Genomic DNA, 8,839 nt, shown 5'->3' on the forward strand with positions numbered 1-8,839 from the left:
TTGGGACAGGATTTCACTATGTCATTTCCAGGTGGTCCTGAGCACATAGAGATTCCCCTGCCTTTGCCTCCCAACTGCTGGAATTAATGGGAAGGGCCACCATGCTGGGAAATGGCCCCATTTCTAAATATATCATTCTGCCTGTTGTATTTTTCACCACAATGCTTCTCAAAGAACTAACCAGCCAGGATGCATAGGATTTCCCTAGGCTACATCCATATATGTTCTTTAATGAGTTCCCCAATCTGTGAACTTCAAAATTACACATGTGTAGTTCCCCCTCATGCTTCAGGGACCATCTGAATACCTACTCCTCAAGCTTTCAGATATTGGCAAGTAATAATTGTGGAAGTGTCAATCATGTAGATGATGATACATAATGATCCTTTGATCCCATGTTCTTTCTGTCTTCCTCAGTCTATGCCACCAGCTCATTCACATCTGTGAGTTATAGGTGATTCATGCCCAGACTCCAAAGAAACAATCCCACAGTCTAGCTTTGTCAACCAATATATTTATCGGGGTTACTTACAGGAATAGAACGATGGTTTACATTGTTGCATAACCAGATACCCCACTCCAGCAGGGGGGTGGCTCTTGGAAGCTGCATCCCTAGAGTTCCTACTCAGTTTTACAGTCAGCTCCTCTAGAGAGACTCTCCTTTTGCCAGATTTTTTTAAACGATTTTAAAAACTAGGAAAAGTACTTGAGAATCTTGTAAGTTTTATGACCTTCTTGAGCTTTGTGAATTTTGCTAGCATTTTGTCTTATGAGCCTCCCTCCTCCTTCCAGAATGGGGTGTTTCAATTTGGAGGAATAGCTACCCACTATTCCGTCCTACACTCTTCTTACCCACACCTTCCATGGTTTTCCTTAAGCTTAGGGGAGGTTGATAGAGATGTTGAGGTTTTGTTTTTTTAATTTATGGTTAAGCATAGCCCACGATGACATAGCAACAGTGATTTATCCTTGGGAGTTTGACAAAAATACAAATCTCTGTAGTAACTACTGCCTACTGGAGGAAAATATTTACCTATAAAATGGAATGGAACAATAGTGGTAATATATGGCCATAAACACATTTAGAAGCTAAATCAATGACACATATGTTGCAAAACTATAGCAATGAAAATTTAGCTGTTTCTTCTTAGGGAGGTCTATGATATCCTCAGCTATGGGTCTTTGCCCTGGCTTCCAATATGGAATCTGAATGCCCTCCTGTGGAGTAAGCTTTAAATTAACCCAAAGAAGTTGGGAGCACCCATGCCACTATTGTACCATTGCACACATGTTGATTACCATATTGGTAATGTACCACATGAGGTCTTCCAGTAGTCTACAAAGCAGTTTATGGCACTATGAAAGTCAGACACCAGGGAGGAAGCTTCCAGTTCAGTACAAACCTGTTTTTGTCATGTCCTGAAGCCAAAATGTCCAATGTTTTCAGCAAGAGAGACTGACTATGTAGTTTTGCAATGCAGTCAATATCAGCTTCAATTGCCTATGTTGTGTGAGGCAGATGGGGAGCAAGAACTCCTGGGACAACTCACAGGATGGCACCTACCCCTGGTAATACAATTTGCATGCAGAAACCTGTAGTTCCTGGGAGTTCCACTTCAACACACACACACACACACACACACACACACACACACACACAATCCATGTGCTTTGTTTGAACTCCTTAACTGCTGTTTGTATTTTTGTTCAGAATTTCTGCAAATATATGTAATAAATTTAAGTGCTAGAATTTTATAGTGGAACTATTTTTCTTCTTGGTCTTTTTGAGACACGGTCTCCCTGTAGTGGGGCAGACCTGGAACTCACTATGTAGACCAAGCTAACCTTAAACTCACAGAGCTCCACCTGCCTCTGCCTCCTGAGTTCAGGGATTAAAGGTGTGCTCCACCACACCCAGCTATAGGGAGCCTTTTGATAGAGGGCATGTAGGATCTCTACAGGATTGCTTTCCGCTCCAAAGAAGTACCAATGTGTCTTGGGAGGCCAAGGAAATACTGAAAAAGAAACAGTAGGAAAAGTTCTTACCATAGTAACAACTGTTTCAAGTTTATTTTTCAATGGATGGTGTTTATGCTGAAATCCACAACTTTGGTTGTCTAAACAAGATCAAGAAAACCCACATTTCAGGATGGAGAGGTGTGATTTATGATTCCTACCACTAGTGGAGAAACAATTGATGGTTGATAGGTTCTGGAAGAGGGAAAGTCAGTTCCGTCATGGTGGCCACTAGTAATTTGACCATGCCCCAGTAGATAATAACTCCACACCCATGAGTATGTGGGTAGCACAAACTAGGATCAGTGGGCTATAATAACAAAAATAAAAAACACAACAAAAAACAGGTCACAAAAACTGGGAGGGAATACAGAATAGGAAGATGTTCTGGTAGGATTTGGGGGTGATTGTGGGTATATATGATCAAAATATCATATACATATATGAAATTCTTTAAAAATTAATAAAATGTTATATTTATGTAAGGAAAACAGTTGTGTCATCAGTAACTAATGGTATAGAAGGGATACACTATATACAGCTCCACAATCCACAGTCATTTTCCATGAGCCATCTTGTGTCTTCATCCTGAAGTACTGTTGCTACCATCATTCTTCTGTGCATTTCTGCATTTCTCCCTTGATGGTCTCAGTGGGGGTAAGCTTGCAGTCTGGTCTCACCCATGGCCAAAGGTTGAATAATGGCTGCTTTCTGTGCTGCCATGCCTCTCAGTCAGTACCAAAGTTCTGACAATCTCCAGCAAAGCACCATGGTCCTTGTTTTCCATTGACCAAATTGACTGCTGAAAAGACCTGAGAAAGAAATATCCACCCCAAAATGTATTCCTTTGGGAGAGAACTGTACAGTGGAGACTAGAGGCAAGTTAATGGCCTACCCCTGGGACACACTGAATTGTTGTTTTTTGTTGTTACTGTTGTTTTGGTTTTTGTTTGGATTCTGAGACTACGTCTACGTAACCCTAGCTGGTCTGGAATTCACTATGTAGATCCAACTGGACTTTTACTCAGAGATTCAACTGCCTTTGCCCCCCCCCCGTGCTGGAGTAAAGCCATGTACCAGCAGGGCCAGTCTCAAACTTTTTTTAATCCATATTGTTTTGCTACTCATGTCTTCTGTAGCTGATGCTCAGGCTTTACAATCTTTTGGGAACTGACTAGTACAGCGTTTGGAGTTCTGCGAATATTTTCCCAAGGAACTGGCCGCTCAATAATAATCTTGCCACATTTACCTTTCAATGATGGAGACAGACCCTATTTCAGCTTGGCCTTCTCCAATACTCTCTTATTTGCATTAGCACTTTATGAATCTCATTTACATGTTACTATAAATCATTTAAATATTCCAGAACATCTTCTACCTTGGAAGGTACACATCTCACCAGGGAAGGCAACAGAGACACTAGACCTACATACAAATCATTAGATTTTTGCTGAATAATCAATTTTTTCACTCTCCTGTGACTATTGTCCTATCTGGTTTAGAGAAGTGGACATCAGACACCATCTCACATTCTCTCGCTTCCCTCAATAATGCCTATCCTTCTTCCATTGCACTCTAGTCTCTGATAGTCACAGGGAAATTTAATACCTCCTCTAATTTGCTCAGTTCCTTCAATAATACCTTCTCTTCCATTGCTGTGCTCCATTATGTGATGCTCACAGAGACCCAATGGATCAAAATTCAAGTGCCCCTAATGGTTCCTGGGAGCCAATCTATCAGAGACTTATTTCACCCATGTTGCCACAGACTGGATAGTTATATTACTCACTTTCCCCCACTTCCAAGCACTCAGACTGACCCTATGCACCTGCATCATGCACAGAATCATGATCCAGGGTTTGAGGGACTCTTTCATTCCTTGTTTAAAAGTCTTCCCAACTTTCAAAATTTATTATTTTTCACTGTATGTATATGAGTATATTTCCTACATGTATGTAAGTGCACCAGTGTCTTTCAGTCCCCACAGAGATCAGAAGAGAGTGTCAGATTCCCCTAGCACTGGAGTTACAGATGGTTGTTAGCTGCTATGTGGATACCTGGAATTGAACCAGGGACCCCTCCAAGAGTAGCCAGTGCTCTTAACCACTGAATCATTTCTCTGGCCCCAAATGTCTTCCCAAATTTAAGCAGGTATGAGTAATATTCCCTAATTGTCATACTTTCCTATATTGGGCCATTTTTAAAGCCACTCTTTTCATATTGATTCAAAGATTTCCCCTTGCTCTGTATGAAAAGTTGAACCTAGGGCTGGAGGGATAGCACAGCCATTAAAAGCTTAAGGCTAAAAACCAAAACATGAAAAGTTGAACCTGAGCAGTATCTTTTTTCATTTCTGTCCTAATCTTTTCCTCTTTAGTTTCTGATATTTTGCATGGTTTACAAGTCTTTAGCTCCCATGAAGTTATCTTTAGCATAGATAAAACCTATACTCTCTTTCTTTATATTCTGGAACTTTTTTTAAAGGCAAACTGGCCCAGACATACTAGCACACACCTTAGTCCTAGCACTAGGGAGGCACAAACAGGCAGATCTCTGTGAGTCTGAGGTTAACCTGGTATACACAGCAAGTTACAGGGCAACCAGGGCAAAAGAGTGAGACCCTGTCTCAAAAAACAAACCCCCCACCCCAAAATGCAAGTTGACATCTCCATTTCATCCTCCTTTTTTTTTTTTTTTTAATTTTTCCTGCCAGATTAGAGGCCGCAAAGATATCTTTGTTATTCCCATTGGCATTTATCACTTATGGGTTAAAATGCTTTCTTTGCAGACAGTTCATACTTAGTTGCATGTCATTACTGTTCAAAACAAATGCTATACGGAGGTCATCAGAGCCTGCTTATGATCCCATCCATATGTGCTACTGGAAAGATGGCTCAGGGGTTAAGAGCCATGGGTCTTATTTCCCAATACCCACATGGTAGCTAACAACCATGGATAACTCCACTTCCAGGGGAATTCAGTACTCTCTTCTGGCCTCTGTGGGCATTGAGTGAAATGGGTGCACTTACGTACATGCATACAATGCACTCATATACATAAAAATAAAATATTTTTAAAAAAGATTGCAGTATAGTCTCTAATTTATCGCTCATTAGGGAAAATTCCATCAAGGAGACAGCCACATTATAAGCACATGGCCCTACTGGGATTACCCCTAAGGCAAGGCACTATCCAGTGACTTAACCTTAATTTCATGCCTTAGCACTTATCAAAAGGAACATGCAAATACCACAGTCCCAAAAAGGCATATCACTCCTTGGCATATGGTGGATGATAGCCGTTGGAATTTCCCCCATGAACCTGCTACCCTCAAAACAGATCAGCCTCACTTGTCTCACACTCATACAGAAGCCATGCAGCCACAACTTCCCAATTATCATTGGGTTATGTCAGTTTCTGTTCATGAACTGATATTGTTGGATAAATTTTCTTGTGGAGATATTAATAAACATCTGTTCAACATAGATAGGGAACAGACAATAGATCCGAGAATCTATCCCATCCAAGTCTACCTTAAAAAATTAATTATTTTATTGGGATTATTTATAGAAGCAAAGGTGAAGAGTTCTTTACATGAAAGTTGGATAACTCAAAGGCAGCACAATCACTAAAAAATCACTCCAACATGACTAATGATTCACAAAAGTTACATCGCTGTAGTTCCCAACACAACCCAAATCAAGTCTTCCAGGGAGAATCTGGTGACTCTTCTAAGAGTCATGAAATTTCTCAGCCCTTTAAGCTTTGTTAGATTTTTTTAAGTCTTTTTGACATACGTACTTACACAATAACTAACTGTAAATCAATTTAAAAATTAAGAATGTTTAATGTTTAACCAAAATTGTCTGTGTACTTCATGTAAGACGTGTTAATTACACTAAAATAATTTACATGCTTTGAGATTTTTTTTTCCAGAAGAATATCATGAATCCCAGGCTGTTTTTGAAATCTCTTTATATCATGGATGACCTCAAAGTCCTAATACCCCTGCCTCCAACTTTTGAGTGCTAGGATTACAGGTATGCATCAGTACCTCAGGTTTATGGGGACTGTGTATTAAAACCCAAGGCTTTGTGCACACTTGTCAGGCATCCTTACAACTGTGATACAACTTCCCTTTGTTGTTTTCTCAACAGTGTCTTTCAATGAAAAGTATTTTTTCAATTAAGTAAATATATGTTTTATAACACATATTTTAAATTAATTGCATTATGTGTTTCATAAAATTTATTTTCTAATCCATGATATTTGTTTAACCCAAATTACAGAGATTAACATATGTGTTCTTTTTAAAGAATTTTAAAAAATATTTTATTATTTTTATTTTGTGTGTATTGCCTGCAAATAGGTAAGTGCACCCGTGTCGTGCAATGCCTGTGGAGGTCAGAAGAGTCTGTTGTATCCCCTGGGACTGGAGTTACAGACAGTTATTAGCTGCTATGTGGATGCTGGGATTCAAACCTGGGTCTTCTGTAAGAACAACCAGTATTCCTAACTGCTGAGCCAGCTCTCCATCTCCTAATATTATCTGTTTTAAGTTATTGGGTTCATAGCAAGATTAGAATGGACACTTTGTTTGGGTATGTTCAATAATTCTAGCATTCTTTGTTGCATTTGCTATCTTTCTCCTACTAAATGTCCTGGCACTTTACATTGATGCTACATTGTTCAATTTATATCTTTTCTTTCATTAATATCAGAGTATATGGTTTTATAAGTTTTTAGTTTGTTTGTTTTGGTTGTGTTCAGAATCTATTGTGAACACAAATTAAAATCACAGCTGATAAACAGAATTAGAAAGTCTTTGAGGAAAAGGCTTCCAGGTCAGTTCCACTTCTATTGCTCCAAGTCCTGTGTACAAAGAATGTCTTGTCTTCAGCAATAAGGTTTTACCTTCAAGCTCTGGGAGGTAATCAAGGGCTGTGGCAATAGCTCATTTTATTTTGAAAGTCTCTTGGACTAAGCACCAAGCTGGGGAAATGAGCAGTAGGTCCCAACCCTAGCAAGGAACTATTGGCAACTGATTATTTGAGGGTAAGGGAGAGTAGATCTTCTTTAAGGGAAAGACTTTAGATAGGCTGAGTAGACTCCAGTGAATGAACTTGCAACAAGGGACATCTGGGTACAAATGCTTGATCAGATAGGAGTTAACCTATGACAGAATGCATGAAATCTGGAGGGGGTTGCTTTAAGGGGCATAGATGAGGGCGGGTATTTAAATTTGATTGAGCTATAGTATATGAAATGCACAAAATTTCAATAAAAATTAAAAAAAAGAATTAGAGAGTCTTGTCAATTAGGCAAAGAAAAATATGGTGTTTTTAGGGGAAGAACTTGTGCAAAGAAAACAAAGGTAGGATGTGGAGGAAACAGATAAATCATAAGGTGCATTAAAAACGAAATCTCAGAAAATGCTAGTATCGTGGATAAAACCTGCTTTCGCTCTACTGTGATGCTGAGTCTGGCCATAAACTTTTCTCCAGGAAGGAGGCAAATGAGCTACATTCTCCGGATCTTTTCACTCCTTAAACTTGCATTTCACAGCATACTTTGGGAAACCTGTGACCCCCCCTATAATCACAGTGCCACCTAGCATCCAACAGAATTGGGCCTGTGGATTAGGGATGCATACTAATGTTGGAAGACCAATGGAAAACTTAATTAAAAGATTGAAAAAAGAATGTGGGTTCAGGAACAAGAAATTACTGTGTTCATTTCAGCTAGATTTAAGTATTTATTTTTAAATTTAAAACATAATGCCTAATTGCTGGAGAGGAAGTACAATGATTCCCTGGAAATATCCAGAAAGAATGACCCAGGTCTACTTTTTTTTGTCAGGTCCCACACTTTAATGCAGATGTTGAAGACATGAATAATTTCATTTACAGACATGGATGTGCAAGTGCATGACAAATGCGCAGTTCACGTTTGACTATGAAATTAATATAGTTGACTTGCACCCTGACATTTATCATCAATAAATTAATTGTGTATGGGTCTGGCTATTCTCAGTATGCATCACAGAATTACTTAAGCTAAGTCTTTGATGGGTTCTCCTTTTTAAAAAGTACTTTACTCTGAGACAATAGTGGGTGCATTTGTATCACTCTATGCAGGAGTGCCAGGCCCTCAATATCTTGCCTGCCTGATTATTCAAGGCCCTGCCTCTCTATTATCTAAGCGCTTTTGGAAGTACCAGGTTCTGGGTGGGCTGGTAGGCAAGCTCTGTACCCCGATGGAGAGGATGTTTTAGCAGAGGCTTGTGTCCTCTCTGCCATCATGGGCTGAGGAGGAGGCTCATGGCACCCCTCCCTCTTGGGTTCCTTTTGTTGACCTCCACTCAGATTTGTTCAGCCTTTAAAGTAGCAGTTAAAAATCTCCTTGGTCTTTTGCAGTGCAAAGACTTTTCGGCTGTAACCTTTTCCTCAACATCACTGTTTTGGTTCTTCTTCCTTAACTTTGTATTAACCTTGAATTGGTTGTCTTTCTTTTTGCCCCAGAAAAATACATAGTGTAGTGATTCTACATTTTCTCCCCCAATTAAAGTTCTATAAGCATTAGCCTGAAAAATTGTCCTGTTTCAGTATTAATGTTTTTCATTTTTATGACGTGCATAATTGTAAGCTTTTATGTTCAAATAATTTTTTAGTAATTCTGCACTTGAATTTCATTACTTTTTGTTTGTTTGTTTGTTTCTTTGTTTGTTTGTTTGTTTGTTTGAGACAGGATCTCCCTGTAGTCTCAGCTGGCCTGGAACTCTCCATGTAAACCAGGCTCTCCTTGATCTTACAGAAATCCATCT

Source organism: Nannospalax galili, unplaced genomic scaffold (assembly GCF_000622305.1).
Source record: "Nannospalax galili isolate Female #2095 unplaced genomic scaffold, S.galili_v1.0 scaffold275, whole genome shotgun sequence".
NCBI lineage: Eukaryota > Metazoa > Chordata > Mammalia > Rodentia > Spalacidae > Nannospalax > Nannospalax galili.